This window comes from Chlamydotis macqueenii, chromosome 23, assembly GCF_036417535.1.
Source record: "Chlamydotis macqueenii isolate bChlMac1 chromosome 23, bChlMac1.mat, whole genome shotgun sequence".
Classification (NCBI taxonomy): domain Eukaryota; kingdom Metazoa; phylum Chordata; class Aves; order Otidiformes; family Otididae; genus Chlamydotis; species Chlamydotis macqueenii.
The window spans coordinates 6,618,135-6,642,075 of record NC_141578.1 but is presented as its reverse complement, the minus strand read 5'-3'; the positions used below and the strand labels follow the sequence as shown (position 1 = coordinate 6,642,075).

General features: G+C 61.3%; 2 long non-coding RNA genes across 2 annotated transcripts; both read left to right on the top strand.

Moving 5' to 3' along the window:
• Positions 1 to 221: 221 nt before the first annotated feature.
• LOC147598017 (uncharacterized) lies at positions 222 to 8,904 on the top strand. Its single transcript, XR_015260992.1, has 5 exons — positions 222 to 392; positions 3,078 to 3,166; positions 4,834 to 4,921; positions 5,061 to 5,144; positions 8,861 to 8,904. It is a non-coding gene; the product is annotated as an uncharacterized LOC147598017 (long non-coding RNA).
• Positions 8,905 to 8,937: 33 nt separating this feature from the next.
• Positions 8,938 to 12,484, top strand: LOC147598016 (uncharacterized). Its single transcript, XR_015260993.1, has 2 exons — positions 8,938 to 8,979; positions 11,932 to 12,484. It is a non-coding gene; the product is annotated as an uncharacterized LOC147598016 (long non-coding RNA).
• Positions 12,485 to 23,941: the final 11,457 nt, after the last annotated feature.

The window sequence follows — 23,941 nt, the reverse complement described above, 5'->3', positions numbered from 1 at the left end:
ATTAATAAAAATGGGGAAATAGGGCCAAATCCTGCGCATACTTTGACCACAGAGCTTGTACAAACACGCTGGTTGGGCTTTGGCTGGGAAGACCGGGCTTGATTAGTTCCCTCCTATCTGGGGATGGGGGTGTCGCTGCCGCTGCAGGGAAGGGTTTATGTTTCCTTTTCCTGGGGAATACGATCGGTGTCTAAGTATTAAGAGTAATCATTTCACTAATGTCAGGCAAATTTCTTGTCCTCCGCAGCTGATAGCGAGGGCGATGCTGCCGCGCGGCGGATGCTGTTCAGATGAGCGCTCAACAGCGATGATGATTTACTACTGCTGTCACCAACCCGCGCTCGCCCGCTGCCGGGGCTCTCGGACACGGAGTTCACGTTCGCCGGGTGGAGGTGAGGAACCCGCCGTCTCTGCTGACCTGGAGCTGCGTGTCACTCGCTCCGCGAGCCTGGCTGCACCACGGCTGGTTCGCGTGGCACGGCCGGCGCCGGCTCGGCGGCTGTGAGTTGCCTTGTCTTTGGCGTCGCGAGCGCGTTCTGCAGCCAGCACGGCGTGCGCTCCCTCGGGATCGAGCGTCCCTGCCTTTGGCCAGGTCCTGCTCGAGGGCAGGCGGCAGCATCGCAGCGGCTTTCGTGCTCAAAGTTCCCCCGGTTTTGTCCTGCGCTGAAGCAGGTCAGGCCGTGCCTCCCGGGCTGGTTCTAGCAGCACAGACCTGATCTTCCCCGGCTGCACGCTCCCTGTTCAGCCCAGTGCAGTCACCGAGTCCGGGTGCATCTGCGCCGCACCGCTCACGGTTTTGCAGCTCGGCATGGCGGGGAATTTAGAAGGAGAAGGTGGAATAACCGAGGGAGAGCGGGGAGCCCGTAACTCCAAACTAGGGCAGGAAATGCCCCCACAGAGCTCTACCCTTATCGTCCAGGGTGGGTTTAAGTGCTTCTTCGTGACTCGTGGTCCCTGAACGGGCTTGAAGGGCTGAGAGGAAAGGCCAGAGAGCCCCAGATCAGAGAACAGGTTATTGCGGAGCCTGCACGCTGCCTCGCGTGAGGCATCGGCCAGGACAGCAGCTGGGGCTGCCCAGCCCTGTGGGAAGGATGAAATACGGTTTCTCAAGTGCGATTCCGGAGGAGGACAGGCAGCATCCCTGCCTGCTTCTGGCAGCCTGTGCCGGGAGGTGCTGGGCCATCCTGGAGCTGCGGGTGGGCGAGGGCCGGGACAGGGCAGAGCGGCCGTGGGTGCCTGCGCCTGCAGCAGCTCCCAGCTCTGTGCCCGAGCCCCGCAGGGCTCAGCAGGACACGGGCTGGGCTCAGGGGCAGGAGCTGTGCTGGGGTGGGCAGGCTGCTGCCGCGGAGGGGACCCCGGCTCCCACGCTGCCTCGCCGCACCGCGCAGCCCCTCACGTCCGCAGGCTGCTCTCAGGATCTGGTTGCTGGTGTCCTGGCACGCTGCGGTCCCCTACTTGGTGTCCCACTTTGGTCTTGGCGCCACTGTCCCCTCCGCAGAGCAGCGCTGGGAGGTTGGGCACACCGCACCGCAGGGCCAGGCGATGCGTTCTTGAGCCTCCTCCTTTTCCCAGCGTCCAGCATGGCTGTTCCGGGCTGTCTCCTGTCCGAGACCCACCTGGCACAGACACAACCTGCCCAGAGAGCTGCTGCACAAAGGCCGGCAGCGAGCAAGAGAGCAGCCTGCGTCAGGGCCGCGAAACCACAGCTCCCCGCAGAGCTGGGACGGGACCTCTGGGGCCCTGGCTGCCCTCCGGCTGGGCTCTGCGCCCGCCCTCCCCGAAATCCCCACGGCAGACAGCGCTGCGCTTTGTCCCCTCTGGGCTGCTGCGGTCCCTGTTCAGTGGACGGTGGAAAGGGCTGCCAGGTGTAACGAGAGCTGCTAACGATCGTTTGGGTGCTGAGAGCTGGTGCGCGTGTGTGCGTAGGTGTGCGTACACACGCGTGTGTTTCTTCAACATGCGTGTGTGCTAAAACCTGTCCAGCATGAGAGTTGTGGATCTTAATTAAAGAATATCTCTTTGTTGCTCTGAGAGCGACGTTCTTGAGGACAGGAGGAACAGGAGCCCCTTTCTCTTGTTTGTGCCCAGTGCTGGCCGCTCCCCTTGCAGGGGTTTCACTGGGGACCGCTCTCGCTGGCGGCGTGGCTGCCTTCGCCCCGGGGGATGCGGGCTGGCCTCGAGCTCAGCGGGGCAGGGCTGGCGCTGGTGGCTCTCTGTCGTCTGAAGCGTGTTGGGAGGCTGGCTGTTGTCCTTGTGCCCTGGCTCCCGGAGTCAGGGAGGATGCAGGCAGATGGAGGCAGGCTGAAATAGACGTTCCGGATCTAAACGCGCCGCAAAAAGCCCTCTCTGTATTGTGCCGTACATGAAAGACGCTGGCATGGTTCAGAGGTTAACTTTTATCTTCAGCTCAGCTAGAAGCTGAAGAGTTTTAGCATTTTTAAAAATACCAGAGAAGTATAAAAAAAAAGAGGACAAATTCTGGTCTCTGTTACGTTGCTATTAGTGGAGAGAAATTTAATGGAGGTCTGTAGAAGCTTCTGATTCACTCTTGTGTGCGACTGGATAGAAATAGCCCAAAGAATCCCATTGCTGCTGCCCCGATTCATCCGCACAGCAGAGAGCTATTAATGCTCCCTTTCCCTGCCTTTGGTCAATGCACCTCGCGGGGCAGGAGGAAGCTGGATTATGTCTGCAAGTGTCCCAGCGTCGTGCTACGTCGGATAAAGAACTGTGGCTAAATTGGATCAGCTTTTCAGCTGCCAGTCTTTCCGAGATCCAAGCAGGAGCAGGGGCAGCAAGCTGTGCTGTCAGCCCCGGTGTGCCAGGAGCAGAGCGTTTGCTCCAACAGCCCGTGTGCGCTGGGCTGAGGACCGGGCGAGAATCCTTGTTAACCTGGAAATTGTATAGCTCCGTTCTGGCCTGGTGCTTCCCCGGGCCTTAAAAATGTCAGGTCTGGTGCAAATCCGCTGCTCAAGGAAAGAGCTGCAATGAGAGCAGCACCTCGCTGAGCTGCGTTTGTGATTTGCTTTTTCTGGTTATTCCGTTAATCTGATTGTTTGCTTTTTCTGGTCATTCAGTTAATCCTGGGGGGTGAGGAGCATGGCTCAGGAAGCATCCAGGCTCTGTGGAGGAACGCGGAGAAGACCCTTACGTTGGACACCTAAAGGTCTGTGTTTCCGTGGAAATGGAGGGTTTGACCCAGAGTGGCTAGAGAATGTGGGAAGATTCCCTCGATAGCAAGGTCTCCAGTCAAACCTGGAAGTGGGGAGACTCACCAACCCCTCTCCTGCACCTCTGCTGTCTGGCACGGGGTGCCCCTTCCCTGCCTGGCGCCCGGCGGCGTGCGTGCCCCTGCGTGCCCGGTGGGCTCTGACCCGCTCCTGGAGATGCTGGGGTGGGATCCCAGCTCCGAGGGCACGGCCGCTTGCTGTCTGCGCTGTCACCCATGGGCTGTGGCTCACCGGGGCCTCAGCAGAGGCTGGCTGTTGCGGCTGTGGCGATGGCAGCGTGTGCTGCTGAGGAGGTCGGGATCGAGGATCGGCTCGGCCGGGACACCGCAGCCTCCTGGCCCTGTGTGTTGAGATGCTCGGGGGTGGCTGGGATGCTGGGCACAGCGCGGACCCCGGAGGAGCCCCAGTCCCCTGTGAGATTAGTCCCTTCCCCACCCCCACACGAGGGGGCCAGCTCAACACTTTGTTAGGACATTTCAAACGGAACAGGAGCATCTCTCCCACCCCGTGGACCCGCGGGGACGCTCCATGAGTGGGGGGCTGCAGGGCGGCAGCGCCGAGTGGCCGTGGCAGGCAGGGTGTCTGCGGTTTCCCTGGCGTTCCCGAGAGCGTAATCCTGTCCAGGGCCGAGCATCTGCTTCAGCTGTCCCGCTACACGGCTAATCCTGCCAGCGGGAGCCTGCCTCATCCCGGGCCAGGGAGCTCCTCCGGCCCCTCCGGGCACTGGGGTCACTTGGGCATCTCCGGCCCCTGCGGGCAGCCCAGCAGCCCCCGCCGCCAGCCCCGCTCCCCTCCCTTTGGGAAGCGAGCCCCTGGGAAGGCTGGGAATTGCGTGTCGCCCCAGGAGTCGTGCGGGGGAAATCCCGGCTTTGATCCCATTGTCCGTGCTTGGGGCTGCAGTCTCCAAGGGTTTCACAGCCAGAGAGTTAATTTTATTATTACCTCTGCATTTGCCGGGCTTTAAATGCTATTTCTGCTCCCATCCCAGGAGACCCGTGGGAAGCCCACGGGGCCAGGAGAGCAGATTTCACTGCGCAGCAGCCCTTGGTTCGGGTTCACTTTGGCCATTTGATTATTTGAATTTGGCCACAACCTGTCTCCTGAGCAGATGCCGGTGTGCAGCCCCAGAATACCCGTTCCATCACTGCTATAACCTGAGACAGTGAATCGGGGGTTAAAAGCTTGAAGGAGAGCTGATAAATGTGTATAATATAAACTATTGAGGAGTAAAAATTCTGAAAACACTGGAGAAAGTAAATACAATAAATTTGGGGTGACATTTCTCTCCCTAACTCAGGTTTTCCAGCAGCAGCTGCCCAGCTCTCCAGCAGCGCAGAACTCCCCATCACCTCCAAAACCTAACGAGGAGAGCCTCCTGCACAACGTTTTTTTTTTTGCCTTGCACTCACCGAGGCCGAGAAACCTTGGCTTGTTTTCTGGCGGGGGTCTCCCGTAGGTCTGGCGGTGCGGCTGATGAGGGACAGATGCGCTGGGCTCCCGTTATCGCCCGGATCTGCCCCTCCGCCGCGGGCTGGGTGCGTGCCCCCGGGACCCCCGCCTGCCGCCTCGCCGCCATGTGTTTATTTCTTCTTGTCTCTTCCAGTTTGGCTCTGCGGGAACCTCTCACTCCACATTCCCCGTGCCCCGGTCCCGGCTCCCCGGCCAGGCGGGTTGGATTTCCACCTGGAAAGGTGGGGACGGTGGGAACGGCTCTGTTTCGGCTCTGCTGGCTCCCTCGGCCGGGCTGGAGGCAGCTGTGCTGCTGCACGAGGGAGCTGCAAGTGCGTGGTTGTGGTCTGTTTGCTAATTTTGGTTTTTTTCTTCTGCTAGAAGACAGGACGTGAGGGCACGCGCAGCCTGCGTACGGCTGGGCTTTAGCGTGAGCTGGAAGAGTCAATGAAAACTGAGAGCAAGGTGCGAGAGAAGGTGACAACGCGTATGCACAGCGTTACTGGTATCGCTGCCTGTCCTGAGCTGGTGTCCTTGGGAAGATGCTCGTGGGAACGTGGTTTCCTGAGACACCCATGCAAAACCCTTCCCAGTTTTGGGGCACAACCCACAGCAGGGCAAAGCATTTTTGCTTTCATCTGTTATTAATCCAGGGCTGGTTCAGAACTGGTTTTCTCTATTATTGATCCGGTTCAGAAAGTACTCAAACAGTTGTGCTGGAAGTGGCTCACACGGAGATCTTGATGCTGAGGTGGTGACACCTGGGTTGGCCCTGCTGTGCCAGGAGCCCCTGTCCCTGAGCCTCCTGGAGCCTCCCAGGAGCGAGCGTCCCTGCAGGGCCGCTCCGCGAAGGAGCCGCAGGGAGGGCTGGCGGGAGAGGTGCGGGCGTCAGGCCTGCCCCGGCTTGCTGCTGTGGGAGCTGCTGCTCTTCCGTAGGGCAGGGCGATGCGGGGCAGGCTGCGGGCTCGGCCGGCAGGCACCTTCCCCGCGCTCTGCCGAGATCTTGGTCTCTGCGTTGTGAGGCGATGCCCGCTGTGCTTCTGCAGGCTGGCGCTGCGGGACGGGACTCCCATCCCCACAGGCTCTCCTCCTTTTCTGCTGGGGGCTCAGACGCCCGCAGCTGAGGATGGTGCTCTGTCTCCTGTCAGTTCCCCGGGAATGGCTCTGCCAGCTGGGCACCCCTTCCCGCTCACCCCGGCTCCTCTGCGCCGCACAGCTGCTCTCTCCCTCTGGCCGCCAAGGTTTCGGCTGCGTTGGGGTCAGGCCAGGCCGGTTGCTGCTCTGCGCAGGGTGCTGATAGGTGCCATCGGGCGCTGCCGGGATCTGCGGTACGCGAAGCTGCAGCGGTGCGAAGCAGATGGAGGGGGCTTTCCGCCTTCCCGCCTGCCCTCTTGTTGGTGTCCAGTCCCCCCTCAGCTGGCGGGAGGCTGCCTGCCATGCCGTGGGGTGGGCGCTGGGCTCCCGGTCCTCTCCAACGGCACTGCCGCTTGCCGAGCACGGGAGGGTTGTGAGGATGCTGAGGCGCCGCAGGGGCCTCTGCCAAGTCTTTGTGCGCGTTCAGCACGGTCCTGTTTATCCAGCAGCGCCAGGGCACTTGAGCCCTTTATGAGGGCGAGAGTTATGCCGTGTTTACTGGCTGGTGCGTGATGCTGTCTGCCGGGGTGGCACCGGCTGGGTGCCCGCGGCGCCCGGGCTGAGCTCCCCGTGGCCACGGGGTGAGCATGCACCGCCCCGGCGACCCGCGAGACCCAGCCCTTGGCTGCCCACCAACGCACCTCCTAATAATTTTGCCTAAATGGTTCGCAAATCAGCCGGCAACCAATTTATCCCTGAAGTATTTTGGAGACGTCACTCCGAGAATGTTAATGGCGCGTGATTCACGGGGTCCCGCGTGCTGAAAAATGCACGCCGTGCAGCGGGCTCACGCGGGAGGGCTGCTGGGGCAGCACGCGGGGGGTCGGTGATTGATTCACGGTGGGTCATCTTGGCTTTTAGACCCTGCTTCCTGGGGACAGCACGGCAAACTGGGGCCATTTGGCTGGCGAGGATGTCGTGCTTAGAACTTGTTATTTTTGGATTGGGTTTCCGAGCCCCTCTCCCCCCGCAGCATTAAACGCAGTTGTTTATTGGAGCTGACAGTAGAAACACAAGCAGTTGTCGGTCGCTTCTGCAAGAGCAGTGTCTACCAGCGGAGGAATGAACATGACGGAGCCGATGACTAATACCGCTTTGAATTTTATATGCTTCCAGCTAACGGGTCCCATATGTTCCACCGCTGCGGCCTGAGGTGGGAGCGGGCGTTCGGTGCGGTGCCGGGCCCCAGGGCTGGGAGCCTCGCTGGCTCCAGGACCCGGCTCCCAGGAGCTGCGTCCCAGCCGGGGCAGGGCCAGGACCGCGCGGATGCCCAGCTCTGCCGCTCCCAGGGCTGCCGGCCCACGGCTGACCGGGGCTCATACCTGGGCACGCGCCCTCCCCGCTGCGGGTGTTTGAGGGGTCTGAGCATCGGCGGGGATCAGGAGCGTGCGTGCTTGTGGCTCCATGGCTGGTGCTGCTGGCAAGACTTGTGGGCATCACTGAGCTGGATTTGATAGTTATGAGAGATGAAGTCTCCAGTTTACCCCGCTTCACCTGGATCTCTCGCTGTGCGAGACACCAACGTGACCAAACGGGTGCCCTTGCCCTGCAGCTCTCCTGGAGCCTGCTGGCCCCCTGAGCAGCAGGGGAAGTGGTGTTTCCTCCTGAAGCTGCCGTGTCGTTAAACGACTTGTTGGCTCTCACAAATCACGCTTCATAACAATGCGCACAGCTTTTCTGCAGGGAGCGGTTACAACCCGAGGCAAGCACGCGCAGAGCACGGCTCCGCTGGGACCCCGGGCTCCTGGTTGCCCGTTCCCAGATTTGCCCACGGGCGCTGCCAGCCTGTGTGCCCGGCTGCCGGCGCAGCAGCAGTCTGGAGGGACAGAGATGCTCGGAGGCAGTGGCATGGCTTGAGCAGGTCGCTCTCCAGGACCTACAGCACAGAGCGATTTCCGACAGCCTGTGCTGTGCCCAGGCTGAGCCAGGGGAAGGCTTTTGTCCTGTTGCTTTTGTTTGCAGAGCGCTGGCTGGGCTGCTGCTGCCTCCCCGTTGCGTCTGGCTGCTCAGGGGTTTTGGCTTGCTGCAGTTACTCAGACAAAAATCAGAACCCGTCTTGCCGTGGGCTGGTCTGTCCGGACAGGCGCGTGGCGTGTTCCCGAGCAGCTGACACTGGGAATGATTCCCCGGCCCAGGAGGGCGCTGGCATCCCACCCACGGGGAAATAACGCAGCCGTGGTGGCAGCCGGCATCTGACCCCCCTTGACTGACACGGTAGAGCTTCGTGGGCCGTGCCAGGGCTGCTCCTCTGCTCCACGGGGAATTTTGACCTTGTGTGTTTTTAAACTCCGAGTGCAACCTGAGCCCAGAGCTGGCAAAACCAGCGGGCAGTGGAGATGAGAGCCCTCGGCGTTGCTGCTGCCTGAGCCCTGCCTGCACCGGGGCTGGCAGTGGGAGCACGAGAGCTTTCCTTTAGCGATGCCGTGGGGCTGGAAGCGGGGCTGGCGTGTGCCCGGGACACGCGATGCTGCCCCGGCTGCTGGAGCAGAGCTGGCCCGTGGGGCCGCATGCGGCCCTGGCCGTGCTGCACCCCGGGTGATGCTTTGCTCCGGCGCCAATCCCTGTTTGAACTCCTTGTGCGTCTGGGCAGAGGTGGCCTGGCAGCAGCGTTTCCGGGGGCTGAGCCGCCGACCTGGCCCTGCGCTGACAGTCCCGTTACAGCGCCTGCAGCCAGCTCCCATCTGGTACTTCCCTCACTTGATTTATCAGCCAAATAAATTCCTGGTATAAACACAGCATTATCAGAATTTTACTCCAGCCTTGGCCCCTGGGTTCCTTGCCAGCTTTTGCTGGTATTGCACTTTTGCTACAGCAGCTCTTCAGTGGAAACGAGCTGCCTGCGGATCGTTCCTGAGGCCGCGCGCCGCGGCGGGGTGGCAGGGGTTCTCAGGCCGGCCCCGGGAAGGGCTGCGGTGTGATCCTACAGGGATCAGCTGTTCGCATCCAGGCCGGGATGCTAGGGCCAGGGGGACGTTCAGCCTTCTGGAGCGTGCTGGGAAGCGGACCTGTTGCAAACGTTGCCATATTTCCCTTCCCTGCCCACGCAGATCTCCTGGCGGCAGCGCCCGTGGTTCAAGCTGCCGCCGCCATCACCGTCGCCGTGGGCCGGCGGAGCAGGACATGCGCTGCTGTGGGTGCCGCACGCGAGAACAGCTTCTGCAGGAGGGTGAGTTTGTACCCACGGGTGTGCATGGGCACGTCGCACTGCCCCGGACACCTGACTGCATCCCGCCGCCCCTGCCGTGGCCGGAGAATTCCCTGTGCCCAGCCAGGACGCCGCACAAGGTAGCGGGCAGGTCCAAAACTGTGCCCGTGACCACGTTCCCGTTAGCAGCTGGTCCGGGAGACGCTCGCCGGCCAGGAGCTGCGTTTATCACGCTCCCCTTTAGCGCGAGAGCAGAGGCTCATCCTGCTGAGGCTGAAGGTCACCGGGTCAATCTCGCTGCCGGTGGCCGTAGGACAGCCCGGCCCACAAACGGGAGTCACAAACGGGGTCGAGATGCCCCGTTGCTGGTTCAGCACTGGGGCGCGATACCTCTCCTCCCGGGGCAGCGCTGGAAAACTCAGCCTTACGGTTCTTCCTGAGCGGGATGAAACCAGAGGCTGGAAGGTGCCAGGCCCTCTCTTTTCCCCGGCACTTGTTCTCCTTGAACCCTTTTTTTGGGACCTCTCCTGAGCCGAGCACGGGGAGGCGGCAGCAGCCACGGCCGTGCTGGTGAAGATGGTGCTGCCCAGCACCACCGCCCCCGGTGCACACACAGGAGTCGGAGCTGGTCTGCAGCTTGGCGAGCCGCGCGTGTGCCCGGCGCTGGCAGCGCAGCACGGGAGCCTGGCCAAATCTGAGACTTGATTTTCCCTCAGCCCTGCTCCTTTCCTTTGCAAGTAACGACAAATCGAGCCCATTCATTAAGAGGAGGGACCTGATCCTGCAGTTGAGGGAAGATGCTGCTGAGCTGTTCTGAGCTCGCTAAGGTACTGCCTGAGAGGCAGATTCTGTTCCCGCACCCCAGCCGGCAGCCGGGAGCGCTCCTGCCAGGGGCCGCGAGCTCGCAGGGAGCCGTCTCCTGGCATCCCCAGAGTCGTTCCTGTGACCGGAGGGGAAGAACCGAGCAGCGCAGAGCGGAAGGGCCTCGTGCCACGGACAACGCCGTTATGATCTGCCGGGAGAGCAGCGAGGCGCTGCCGTGCAGGGGAGGCTGGGTGACGCCGACAGAGACCGACCCTTCCCTCGCAGTGCTGCAGTCAAACGCGGCAGCAGCGAGGGGTGGCAGCCGGGGTCACGAGAGCGATTCGGCAGAAGGGGGAATGCAGGAATTTGTGCCCAGGGCCACGCCTGGCAGCCGGTGGCACTGGCAAAAAGAAAAACTTTACCTCTGATCTTGGCTGGCTCGGGCTGCCGGAGCATCCCCGCTCCCGTGGCGGCAGGGCTCCCGGCACGTCTCGCGCCGGGATCTCGAGGGACGGCGGGTGCGGGCGGGTGGTGGAGGCGTGAGGTGGGAATCAGCCGCCGTGCTGCGAGCTGCCTCGTGTCCTGGGCATGCACCCGAGGGCCTGGCTGGCAGCTGGTGAGAAAAGGCTGTGCCGGGTGAGCTCCGTGCTGCACTGTCACTCGTGGCCGGGTCCCTGCGGGGGGGTGCTGGGGCTGCAAGGGGGGTGGGACCCGCAGGGGTGTGAGATGAGGGGACCCCAGCCCTATGTGGGATGTGTGGGGGGACCCCAGCCCTGCGTGGCTCTGTGGGGTCACAACGAGCACTGGGAGGGGCAGGACCACCCTGCGCTTGTGCCCCACGTTTCCTTTCTGGTCTCTAGCGTGACTTGGTGGGGGATATTATGGGCTGGTGGGGGAGCCCTGGAAATGCTGCTTTGCTGTCAAAATAACTGTGTTCTTAATCGTCTTTTGGGACAAATGGCTCTAGAGAGGACTAGAGGTGCTGGCGAGAGCCAGGGCCAGCCCGGCCAGTGAAGCAGTTCCCAGCAGGGCGGCAGAGGAGCAGGACCCACGGTGACCCCGGGTGAGGCACGGTGTGGTTTGCCCACGGTTCTCAGCTGCAGCAGGAGTTCTCTCTGGCACGCACACTGCCCGAGTTAGCGATGCTCAGAGGTGCGCGCAGGAGCGGCTTGTAACTGCCGGATTACCTGCTCATGCCAGTAACCCACAGCGTCCTGGTGTTTTATTTCCACGTGCACCTCCCCACCCCTCCAGCGGCAGGGACGGGGACACACTATTGCAGCTTGTCCCGCTGCAGGCTCGGCCTTGGCTCTGCTGGCTTTCTCCCCGGCTGGGATCAGGATGCTCAAGGCTCCAGCCTCTCCTGCAAGGTATTTGTCAAATCAGGCCTTTTTTTTTTTTGCTAGAACAGCTGTGGGACATTTCAATGTATAAAATAATTTTTTTTTCCAGCTAGTTTGGCAAAGCGAAGTTTCTCTTATAGATTCCTTTCAAAACTTTAAAAAGCCTTTATCTCTTTTTTCTCTCTGTGGAAGCAAAAGTCACTTCCCACTCTCGTGCGCCGTCCTCCGAGCGGCGTTCCAGCTGGGATGGCTCTCCCACACCCAGCTCCATCCCGCTGTCAGTGCACTGTCCTCTGCTTGATCTTCTCAGAGCCTTTCAGAGCCATAATCTGTGTTTATTCAGTGGTGCACCGCTAACCATTCCTCACTGGTAGTCTAATGTCTGCAGGAGATAAAACCCTGCCCATGCACAGCGAGGGCACGCGTGGGCGCGCACGTGTCCGGCCAGGGCTCTGTCCCCGTTTTCGCTGGAATTTGGTTTGGGTCTTCCTGTCCCTGCGCCTGCCCGTCCGGGAGGCCGGGGTGGGGTGCAGGTGGGTGCCCAGGAGCGGGTGCTGTGGCCGGGACCCCCGCCCTCCTCCAGCCTTGCCCTGGCTCCTCCGCGCCTCCTGCCCGCTGGGTCATTGGGTTCGTGCCGTGGTGGATGGTCACCGGCGAGGAGGTGGCTCCGGGGGTCCTGCCCTCACGTGCCGGTGGTGGGAAGACAGAGGCATGGGGCAGGATCCCGCCGCTGCTCCCGGGACACAACAGTCCGCAGCCATCACTTGCCAGTGCGAGCTCTCTGTTTGTTTTTGTAATCCCTTTTTTTTTTTAATTGTGATTTTAGCGGTGGTGAAAGGTGCTGGATTGACAAGGCGCGGAGACGGAAGGGCCTCTGGACTCCACTGAAGTTTACATTTACAAAGGACACAGAGAATAAATAGAAGACAGTGTTTAGAGTCCTCTGTAGACACTTCAGACTTGCTTATAATTCTGCAGCAATTCCATCACCTCCAAAGTGATTGATGCTCTCTATAAAGTCCTGCCTTAAAACATTTTCCTATGTGTCGGGGAAGAAGTTTATTACACTTTACCGAAAGGGCAGGATTTGTGTTGCGCTGAAGGCTGAGTCCTCCCCAGCCCCATCCTCAGGAGGAAAAATAATCAAAGTGCTGGAAGGAGAAGAGCCAGCCCCAAGGCGTGCGTCGGGCTTGTGGGCAGCCAGGTCTGAGCTGGGCTCTCTGCGGGTGCCACAAACAGGGTGGGTTTAACAGGTTTTCATCAATTTGTTTTCTTCTAAAAGCTTAGATTTTCATTCAAATGGAAACATGAAACTCCTCTGCTTTCAACAAAGCGGAAATACTATTTTTCATTAAATCACCAAATGTATTGAAAAGAGACTGCTCCAGGATGGAGCTTCCTGCTTTCTAATCAAAATACAATGGATCACAGGCTTTAGCTCTGGATTTCTGCTGAACAGGTTGTTCAGTTTTCTTTTTTAATACAGAAAATTCAGAGCCAGGTCATGCTTTTTCTCCCTGGGGGGGATAAGCCCGGGCTGCGGCCAGGCCCTTTGGGGAGCTCGGCTGCCCCAAGGCGCTGGCAGCAAGGCAGCGCGGGGGGTTTGGGAGCTTGGCTGGTGTGGATGCCCTGGAGCCCTCCTTGGGACGGGGCAAGGGGCTCAGTGCTGCGGGGCGGCGGGAGGGCAGCCCCGATGCTCCCGGGCTGGCGACGGGGAGCTCCTGCTTTACCAGAGGAGGAAAAGCTGCGTAAGGAGTCACTCAGTGATGAAACCATCCGGAACGGGCACGGTGCAGTCACCGATTTCAGCTCTGCAGACGGCAGGGTCCTCTGGGGATGTTAATTTAAGAAACCATCCGAAAACAGCTTGCACCTTACCCCCCATGCTGGCTCTCGGCGAGCCCCGATGTGTGCCCAGTGTGGCAGGAGACGTGTCCGGAGCAACGAAGGAAAATAGCGGCGTGCGTGGTGCCTGTCAGAAGAAATAAATCTCCTCCGCTGCATCCCGGGTGGGGGTTTGCGTCAGAAGGGTGCTGCCGAACGCAGGCCGACAGCACGGGGGTTGCCTCCATGCCACCTGGTACCCGCGGCGAGAGGGACACGGCATGCCGAGCGTGAGGGCTGCAATGGAGCCGTGTCCGGGGCTGCCTCCCCCGGGAGGGACCGTGCTGGGCACTGACGCTGCGGCGAGCGCGGGGCGGCCCCGGTGCTCACGAGGGCCCTTTGCTGCTGGCTCTGGAACCAGGGAGCAGACGCTTTCACGAGGCATTGTCTCGTTGTTTTTCGAAGCACACACTTCTGTTTTCTGCAACGCCAGCACTTGGTGGCTCTCGGTGGTGGCCTCAGCGTCATCCTCTGCCCGTCTGGTTGCCGTGCTGGCCGTTTGCATCCACCTCGCTCCTTGGCCGCAGGGAGCAAATGGGGTGGGTGCTGCCGTAGGGCTGACCGTGCCGGTGCTGGCAGGAGCCGGGGTCTCTCCCGCCCCGCTCCCGTCCCGTAACATCACTGGGATCAGGGCTGTACGCGCCGCCCTGCACCTTCTGCCTCGCAGCCCCGGGTGCTGATTTATCACCGGACCCTCTGGCAAGGAATGAGCTGTGCCTGCCCACGTTTGATCTCCATTTTGGTGTTTTAGGGAGAACCTGATGTTAGTTCGGCTAATTGTCTGCTAAAGACTCCGCTCCTTCCCTGCTTTCGTGCTAGATTCACCTTTCTTTCTTTCCTTTCCACAATGCCCTCAGGTAAAAGGCAAATTGCAACATATAAAAAATGCCCTCAGTCACTTAATTTGAACCAGAGAAGACAATAACGGTCGGGAGGGAGAGCTGGATTTATGCTTTTCTCTCTGAAGGAGCCCCCTCCTCCAGCGATGGCTGTCGAACGGCACGAGCAGCATCTGAAGCGAATTGAGGGGAACCTTTCGTACCGCACGGCTCTTCCAGCAGGCTTGCCGGTCCCGGGGACATCTGCAAGCCGCATGTTGGATTTGGCAGCCGCCGAGCCCATTGTCAGCCAGTCCCACTGCATTAGCTGGTAATGGACGGAGAGGCGCCCGCCAAGCCGGCCCACGTGGCCGGGAGCATCCCCCCCGCCCTGCCCGCAGCGCGGGGACGGGGCTCAGGCAGCATCACTGGGCTTCAGGCGCGCGGGCAGCAGATCTGCTGGTCTGGAGCGTGCTCACACCAGGGCCTTTTCAGATGTGTTTCGCAGCCTGGACCTCCACCCCGAACCGCAGCACTCGCCCCGTCCCACCTGTCGAGCGCCCGGGCTGAGCACGCGTGTGCCAACCCTGGGCACCCGTCCACCCTGACGCCGGAGGAGCTGGGAAAGCAGCGAGAGTCCCACTGCCGGCTGGTTCAAAGGGTTTGTTTGGTGTTTGTTTTTTTTTTTTTTTTATTATTGTGTCCAACAAAATGGGAATGATGCAGATCAAAAAGAGGAACTGGGAAGCTTAACCTCTGGCTTGCGAGCTGTTGGACCAGCGGCTCAGGGATGAGAAGCCAAATGTCAGACACGTGATGCCAAGAGTGCGCGTCGGGGTTTCGAGGTTTGTTAACCAGTTTCTCCAAGTTTTGAGGGGTTGGGCTGTGCACCAGTCAAGGGTGGGTTGCCATGACAAGCCTGCTCTCAGACACTTCAGGGTGGTTTCATTTTGATCCCTTGATGTCCGCTTCTCTTCCCTGGCCACCCTTCCCGCTGCCCTGGAGCCACCGCAGGCGATGGAGCCACCCGGCTTGGTGTGTTCCTGCGGCTGAGGGGTCCCCCCGAAACACAGAGCTGCAACACGTCGGGGGCAATTCCCTCCCACTCCAATTCCCTCCCACGCCCAGACCAATGGGGCGTCTCCCAAAGCGTGAAGGGCACCACTGCAGAGCCCCGGGCGCCAGCCAGTGCTGAAGGGAGCCCACCAACCCCCCCCCCCCCCCCGTCGCTCCGTTGCCCTCCTGGCCGTCCCCTTCCCCTCAGTTCTCCCGCTCCAGTTCATTTTCTGATTTATGATCAGAACTGTACGGTGACCGAGGAGCGCAATCGGGACACTTTATAAGACATTTAATTGCATTTCATAACCGCTTTCCATAAACTGTCCACGACGTGTTTATAAACTTCCCATCTCGTGTTTCCTGGCTCTCCCAGCGAACGCCCGCGGCGCTGTGGCTGCGGGGCCGCGACTGCGGTACCTGGGGCAGCACCGGCCATGACCGCGGCCACGGGACAGCCTGGGCGGCTCTGCTGCGCTCGGAGCTCAGCCGGGCCTTCCTGGGGGCAGGGGGCTTTCGGGAGCTTGGATGAAACAGTAACAGGGTCTCGTAAGTCTAAATTCCTGTTTTCCGCAGATGAAATAACCCGCCGTGAGCTGTGGAGGCATCAGCACCGTTGCAGCCAAGTGGTGCCGGGTTTCCGGGGAGCGTCGTGGCCCCGTGCGATGTGCCCGTAGCCCAGGCATGCTCGGCAGGATGAGGGCGAGAGCTTCCCTGGCCTCGCCGGCTGCAAAATGGCTCTGAGCAGGAAATTGCTGTCTTAGTGCAGTCCTGTGGGTTTTCCAAACCTTTCCGTGGAGCGATGAGCCGCCCTGCATCCGCTGTGCGGAGGGCAGGGTGGAAAGCCCTGGGGCAGAAAGGGCTCTCGGCGTATGGCGGCCACCGTCGTATCTGGCTGCTTTGCTGTCACCTCCTCCAGAACTTTTTCCTCAAGGACTAGGAGGTAGGGATGCTTTCACCCCCAGCATGGTTTCTTACACCCACAGATGTCAGCCCTGACCGCGGGAAGTGGCCGCATCCGCTGAACACGAAGGCACAGCCACGCTGGAGGGGTGCCGGTCCGTCGGCTCGATGGCCTTGCAGGCGTTGTGCTGTGTCCCACGCTGAAGCCTCGATAAATCCCTGCTCCCTTCTCAGCCTGGAGGCTTGCTGGAGCTCTCCAGTGCCTTTCAGGATTTGTTTGTTTGCTTTCAACACAATGTAAGCAAACCGGAGGTTGCAGAGTCCCCAGCAAAGCGCCTGACTTGTACGCAGGAGTTTTTCCACACAAAAAGCAATGACAAAGTAATGGTTTCATCCCTCGGGATGTGAAATGTGCACAGCTAAGTTTTATCCAGAAGGTCAACAACTTCTAACTTCCAGCTGTCCAAATCCAAGCTGCTTTCCCAGAAAGTTCAGTTGCGGGTGGCTCGGGAGGCTGCAGGCGCTTTGGCCAAGGAGCTGCGAGAGACTGCTGCATCCATACTGCATCCATGCTCCATCTATGCTCCAACGATGCTGCGTCCATGCTCCAACGATGCTCCGTCCATGCTGCATCCATGCTGCGTCCATGCGCCATCCATGCTGCATCCATGCTCCAACAATGCTCTATCCATGCTCCAACTGTGCTCCGTCCATGCTCCGTCCATGCTGCATTCATGCTCAGTCCATGCTCCATCCATGTGCCATCCAAGCTATCAGCTCCCAGCTCCAAGTTCCACTGTCCCACTGCCCTGCTGCTCCATCGCTCCCGTCTCTGCCACTGCCCGGGCGCTGGCTGGGATCCCATGGGCGCCGCATCCTGGTGCAGCTTCTCTCGCGCTCGGCTCATCCCCTGCACTGCTCGCTTCCCCGCAGGCGGTCGGGGCCAGGGCAGCGAGGACGGGCAGGCGAGCGGCCGGAGGGAGAGCGGTCGGAGCCTCGGCCGACGGTTGCCGGTGCCGGGCGCTGGCAGGGTTCGCCCGGTTGGGGCTGAGCGCAGCGCTGTGCCAGCACTGCTGCGGTAACAGCGCCGTAACAGCACCAGCAGCAAACGGCCCGCGGCGTGTCACTTATAGGGAGCAGAAAAACAAACAAACCTTGAACAACAGCCAAAACATCTTTTGTGGGGCTTGCAGCTTTCTAACTTTATTTAAAAGAGAAGGAAAAAAGTAAATTTCCCTGTCAGAGGACGGCTATCATCACGCAATGGCACTTAGGAATATTATAAACAAGCGTGTCAGTTTATAGGGCTGAGGACGTGTTCCCGCGGCTCGCACAGCTTTCCGCTCCCAGGACGTGGGACGGCCGGGCTGAGCCGTCCGCCCCGGGGCCTGGGAAACGGGAGTGGAACTGGGGGGGCTTGTGCGGACAGCAGGGCTTCCCCTCAGGGCCCCGACCCCCCCCCCAAGCTCTCCTCGCAGGCGCGGCTGAGGGGCTCTCTGCCCCTTCCTCAGCCTGGGGTGCGACGGCTCCTTGCCGGGGCTGCGATCCCCCCGCTCGGCTCCGAAACCTCCCCGGCAAAGCCCCCTCCTCTGCCTGCTCCTCATTTTCTCCCAGGTCAGCACTTTCTCTGCCTGTAGCCCCGTCAGACGGCCGGCTGTAAATCAGAGCCCAGGCCTGTGTGGCTGGGCTTGCACGGGCAGGGGGGCCAAGGAGGGCGTTGTTTTGGAGTGGTGGGGGGGGGAAATAATCCCAGCAGCGAAGGAAACCACCCTGGTGCACGTTGCTCTTGTCGCTGGCCCTTGCTGCGCACTCGGTTACACAGGAACAGCCGCTGCAGGAGGGATTTTTATCCCCGCAGCACAGCATCCCTGCTCCGGGCGCTGTCGGCTGCGAGCCTCGCGTGCAAGGTCGGAGGGGGAGGAGGAGGGATGCATGCATCCCACTGGAGGTGCCTCCAAGAGCATCCGCCCCTCTCTGCTCCTGCTGTGTGCAGAAGGGACCCGACCTGCTCCAGTCTGCTACACAATGGGGAAAAAAAAAAAAAAAATTATCTCTGTACCTACTTTATTCTGCGTGTCCAGGACTGCAAAACATGTGCTCTGGCGGGATTGCTGGCGCTGCGTGCGCCCCTGCGGTCCCTTACCTGGCAGATGGAATGCGTAAGACACACCCTGCATCGCTCTCGCATCGCGCCACGGAAGATTTATAAGGTCGGGACGTGACTGACAGCTGAGGGACTCCCACAGAGCACAGACGAGAGCGGGGGAACCAGAACGCTTGGACCCGATTCAAGGAATTTGCAGCCCCTCTTGTTCAGGCAGGTTCTAATAGAAAATTTGCCAAGTCAACCTAACGCCGTAAAAACGTTGCTTGGGGAAGGGTTGGGGCAGAGATGGGTTTATAAAAAACACCCACCAAAAGCCCCGCGTCCCACCCTGGTATTTATGAGATGCACGCGGACGGCGTTGATAGCAGAGACGTTTTCGTAAGTCAATAAAATGGAAAAAGAGATTCCGCTTGGCGAGGAGGGGTGGTGGCTTCGAACACGTCGAGGGCCATGGAGGAGATCATTCCATTGTTTTAAGATTTCCATAACTCACTGTGCTTAAGCACATAAAAATGTAGACATTTTGGCAATAAAGTTTGGGTAATTTTTGAGTATGAATCAAAAATCTCTCCCTCGTGTTCCCCTCCCCCTTCTGCCCTTTGTTGTTGCTGCAGGCGGCTGCCCCCCCGCCCCGCCCGCTCCACCCCATGGCCTCATGAGCGGAAAAATGTCTTCAGCAGAAACCTCCCAGCTTCTCATTTTCTAATCTGCAGCATCTGTGCCCAGCCCAGGCGCTCCCGCGGGCTGGCGCGGCGCGGCCTTTCCTGGGAGCTCACGCACGCCGGCACGTGCAGGGTGGGCCCCTCGCCGGGCAGTGCGGCTGGCGGCGGTGGCAGCGGCGGAGGTGGCACCGGTGGAGGTGGCACTGATGGAGGTGGCAGCAGTGGAGGTGGCAGCGGCAGCCTTGTCGCGCTGCTGCGGTGCCACCTGTCACCTTCGCGCACGTGGCTTGTGCCGGCGCCTTTGGCCGGTGGCCAGAGGTGAGGCGACGGTCGCTCCGGCCGAAAGCGATCGGGGCGTCCCCTCACCAGGGTTGCCCACCGCAGCCCAGCCACCGGCCCGCGCTTTGTGCTCCTGGGACCACGCAGCAAATTCCTGCCAGAGACCAGTTTGGGTTTTGGTGGCTTGTTTTTTCCCCGCTCTGTGGTACCGGACGCGGAGGCAGGGCGAGCCACACGAGCCGACGCAGCCTGCCACGCGTTCGTCAGCATCCCCTCGGCTAACGGGGACGTGGGAAGCCCTGGCGCGTTGCAGGTAGCGGTGCATGTGGCAGCGGCAGCAGCAGGGCTGCTTGGCCACTGCTGGCCTCCTTGCTTTGCTGGATGGAAACCTTTTCACCAAGAAACCGGACGGACGGGGTGGTTTTCACACTGGTGGCAGGGACGCGCTCCCGAGGGGCTCGGTGCCCGGGGTCCCTCCTGGCAGCGCCGGCAGCTCCGGTGCGGGGCTGCTCCTGCACTGGCTGTTTGCTTCCAGCTGTTTACTTGAAGGGCTAAATATTGAGTCCAAATATTTTCCACAAAGAGCAAATTTGTTTGGGTGAAAAACACATTGTTTTGTCAACAGCTAACTTTCTCCGGAAAAGCACTTTCCTGGGCGGGGGGCTGGCCGGCGTTCCCGGTGCCCTCGGTTGGCTGCGGCATGCAACTGCGCCCACCGTCCCGGCACGGGGCTGGCGTGGGATTGGGGGGGGGGGGTCACTCTGCATCCCCCCAGTGCCGGCATCCCTTCGCCACTTCCCGCCCAGCCGCACACCTGCCCCGGCGCTGGACGGGGCCGTGCCGGCGGTGCTGGAGCGCGGCAGCACGGCTGGTCTGCGGGAGCGCGGCGGTACCGGGCGGTTTGCGTCACGCAAAGCAGCACGGTTTCAAAAATACGCGTGACTGAGAACAACCGCCACCTCCGCCCCACCTCGCCGCTGCTGCGCCGCCCGAGCGCTGCTGTGTGTTTGTGAGCGCTAGTGACGACCGCCGTTACGAGAAGCAGATGATGGCAGAGCCAGGAATGCGCTGGCCCATGAGTCACGTCAGATAAACGGAGTCATCTGTTTCGGCGCAATGAGGGCGGCCGCGATGAGGCCAGAGCGGGTGGGCGCACGCTCCCGGCAGGAAAACTGCGGGAGCCTGGGCTGGCCGCGGGGCGGGAGACGGAAGGGCCACGGGCGACACGCGTGTTGTCGCGCTCTTATTTCATTTGTGCGGTGCCCTCAGCCTGGCCCCGGGACGGAGAAGCCACGGAGCCTGCAGCAGGTGCCGGGCACACGGCAGTGCCGGGGCGCTTGTGACGCCCCGTGTCTGACGCACCCAGCTCCCGCCCGAGCTGGGTTTTTTTCCCCCTTTTTCCTCTCTCTCTCCTTTTTTTTTTTTTTTTCTTTTTTTTTTTTTTTCAGTGAACAACTTCATTTCCCACTTTGACGCTTTCCAGACCCACCTAGGAGCCTGCCTGCCCGGAGGAGATATGACACAGGGGGACATACATCTCCACAGCGCGAGAGGACGGGGCTGGAATCCCCGTCCGTAAACAGCGTTGCTGCCCGGTGAGCAAAGGCAGAGCAGGTTGTGCTCTGGAGAGTGTAACCCACCGCCCCTGCTCCTCTGCCGAGTTAGGAAATAAATAAGAAAAGCGGAGCCTGTTTGTTTGTCCCTCTCGGCCGGGTGCTGGAGGCTCGGGGATGTGCACGGGGAGCAAGCGCGCAACCCCCGAAAGCTGGGGGGAACCGCCGGGCTGCTGCTGCCCAGAGATGAAACCCTGTCGCAGACTGGGGAGCGTTCGGGAGCCCCGGTGCATCTGGTGGCTCTGACCTGGCCCGGCTGCCTGGGACCTGCCGGGGAGCTGCTAGCCCAGCGGTACCTCCCGGTGCCCATCACCGTGGTCTCCCGGGCAGCTGGCACCCACAGCTCCCAACAGCCACCACGGTGGGCACGGGAACAGTGCTCCGCAGTGGGGAGGCAGCTGGGAGGAGCAAATTACAGGTGGGAGATGAGGACCCCCACCCTGAGCTGGCCCCTGGCATCCCGCGGGTGGGCTGGTGTCCGGGGTGAGGGCATGCAGGATCTGCAGGCTGCGGCGCGGGTGGCTCGGAGCGAGCTGGCCCCCAGGACAGGGGTCTCGGCCAGGCTCGTGACACCTGTAAGCGCGGCTGGCGCTGTGGGTGCTGCGGGTGCCCGATGCTGGCGGGAGGGCAGCGGCAGCGTCCCCTGCATGTCACAGTCACTGGTGGCACCGGAGGTCTGGCCCCTCGCGGCCGGGGCCACGGGACACCTGCAGCATGTTGGGTTACTGGCCGCCCGGCCAAATCCAGTTTCCGCCTCTCTGACCGCAGCAGCCCGGCGCGCGGTGATGCCAAGCGGGAGGGGAGGTGGCACAGGGCGGTCGCACCGGCGGCCATCCCTGTGAAATCCCTCCCACACCAAGGGACGCCAAGGTACCGGCACCTGCTGTGCCCGAGGGGACCCCAGGACAAACCTCGCTCTCCTTGAGCGCGTGGAGGGACGGGGCTGCTGGGCGTGCGGGGGCTCCGGGGACAGGTCCTGCGGCACGGGCTGCGGCGGGGGCTCGGGGCAGAGCCAGGCCCAGCCGCGCCAGGACACGCGTTGGGCTGCAGAGCCCACGCAAACGGCTGCTGAACAAGGCCAACATCTGCGGGATGGGGTTCGTGTCGCCGATGTCCCTGCCACGAGGCCAGCCAGCTGAGCCCCAGCAGCTCATCACACAGCTCCGGGTCAACAGCCATTTCTGCTGCCCAGCGCGGGAGGCTTGGCTGCACTGGAGCAGCGCTGCGGCGGGCGCTTACCTTTGCTTTAACCGGCTTTTCCCTGGCTTTGAAAGGGCTGGGTAGAGCAGTGGCTACCAGCGGGCGGCAGGGAGGTGTCACTGCTTCCTGCAGTGCTTTTCTTCTGAGCTCCTTTTCCCTCCTGATCTCTTTCCATTCCTTCTGATCTCTTCCATATTCCCGGGCTCGCTGGGTCGCGCTCTCTTTCATGAGAAGCGAAAGCCCAGCGCTGGAGGAAACCGCTTGAGGACAGGCGCAGGGATGAGGTGCTCCCTGACTCAGTGCCTCGAGGACGTGGGGATGGTCCCCCACCGCAGGGCCAGCGCTCACCCTTGGGCTGCCGTGCGGGGCAGGGTGGGCTGCGCTGCCGTGCCCTCTGCGGGCTCCTCCAGCGCTCGGGGGGCTCCGTGCCGTCCCGCTGTCCTGGGGAGCCTGCACACAAGCACAGGGCTCCCACCACAGCGCTTGCTCACGTCGCCTGCCAGCATACTGGTGGCCCAGAAGACCTGAAAAACCGATGTGCAGACAGCGGGGTTTTACTTCACAACGGCCAAGGCCTGATCTCGACTACAGCCCCTCCCCAGCATTGCTGGTGCCAGCACCCGGTAGCCCAGGGCTGTCCCCGCCAGCAAATCACGCAGGTGCGGAGCACGGTGCCCTCTCCCCACACCTTCACGGGGCAATGGTGTTTTTCTGTGCCTGAAGCTGCCAGGATCACCTCGTGCGTCTGTCGCGGCCAGCACTGAGGTGACAGAGGTGGCACGGTCCGGGAGGAAGCGCCGTCCGTCTCCTCGCAGCTGGACCCCGCTGCCCGCACTGTCCTGCCCCGCCACAACTTTTATCCCTTCACCTTTTTTTTCCAGCTCACTGAGCAACAACTGTCATGTTTATACTCCCCCCCCCGGCCCTGCTCTACCTCAAGGATTAAGCTCTCATCCTTCATTATGAGCTTCTCCCCCAGGCAACATTTTCCACGAAGGAAAAAGGAATTTGTGGGATTCTGCTTTTAAGAGATTATGTTACTCAGCGTGCGTGTGTTTGTGCCGCGGCGAGGAGCTTTCCGCACACCCGCGGGTGATTTGTCACAACCCGGGGCAACACAGCGAGTGGGGGGCTCTGGCGGGGGGTGGTTTTTGGGGACGGGGTGCTGCCCGGCACCAAACCTCAGCACTCTCCACCTGAGCCTGAGCGGCTGCTGCTGCGTGGCTTTTCCCCGTCCCCAGCGCGGCTGCGATGGCCCCGAGGGGCTCATGCCCCCGCAGAGCTGGGAGCCGGCACCGGCTGCTCCCGCTCCTCGGGCCGGCGCTGACCTCGCGGCACTCTCGCCTGGACTGACACGGAACCTCAGCTACTTACAAGGAGCTTACACCACGCCCGGAGGCTTGGCGTTGGAAATATTTGGCTGTACAGTGACTGCTGAACAAGGTTGTGCTTTTGTTGGCAGCGGCCCTTGTTATTAAATCCTTTTCGGGAGCTCATCTAAGCCCAACAAATTAACGTAAGGGAACCACCATAGCTAATGTCAACCCACCAAAACAATCCAAACCTACAGTTACAGCGGGAAGACAAACACGGCCCAGGGAGAGTAACTGCTGCATGGTCAGCTTCAGCATCTGGGCTGCTGCTGCGTCGACAGCCATCCAGTTCCGCTAGGAAACACGAGGGGAAGGTCAGGTGCAGCCTGTGAAAGCTGCCAGCCCTGCCAGACCCCTGGGTGCCAGGGGACACAGGGGACGAGCCCCCCTGGGGACACCCCGGGGCTCTGTCCCGCCATGGGCACAAGGAAGGAGAACAGAGCCCCCGGAGCATCCTGGCATCCCCACCCCTGTTTGCATCCGTGGGGCACAGGCCGGGAACCTCGGCGTCGCTGCAGCCCAGGGCGCGCGGGGCTGAGCCCGCTGCGGCCGCCTGCACATCCCCGCCCAGCGCCGCGCAGCCTGGGCCGCCACGGCCGGCTGACGAACACCGGCTTCACCCGCTGAGTCACAGCCCTGACTCAGAGCCCGCTCATCCCCTGCCCCCGAAACACCGCTTTTTCCACGTGTTCTGGGGGACAACATGAAAATATGTTCCTCGAGAGAGAAGCAGCTTTTCCGTTGCTTTGCCCGTAGCCGCTACCTGCGATAATTAAGCTGCTGTAATTGGTGATTGCTAACTCCAGGTGCCTGAGCGTGGCCAGCGCGGAGCGGCTGCCGTGGCCCTGCTGTTGGGAAAGGAAGTGATTACCAGCCCTGCACTGCTTTGTGACGAGTTGTTCTCAGCATTTCTGTGGAAGTCGATGAATAAACCCGTGGGC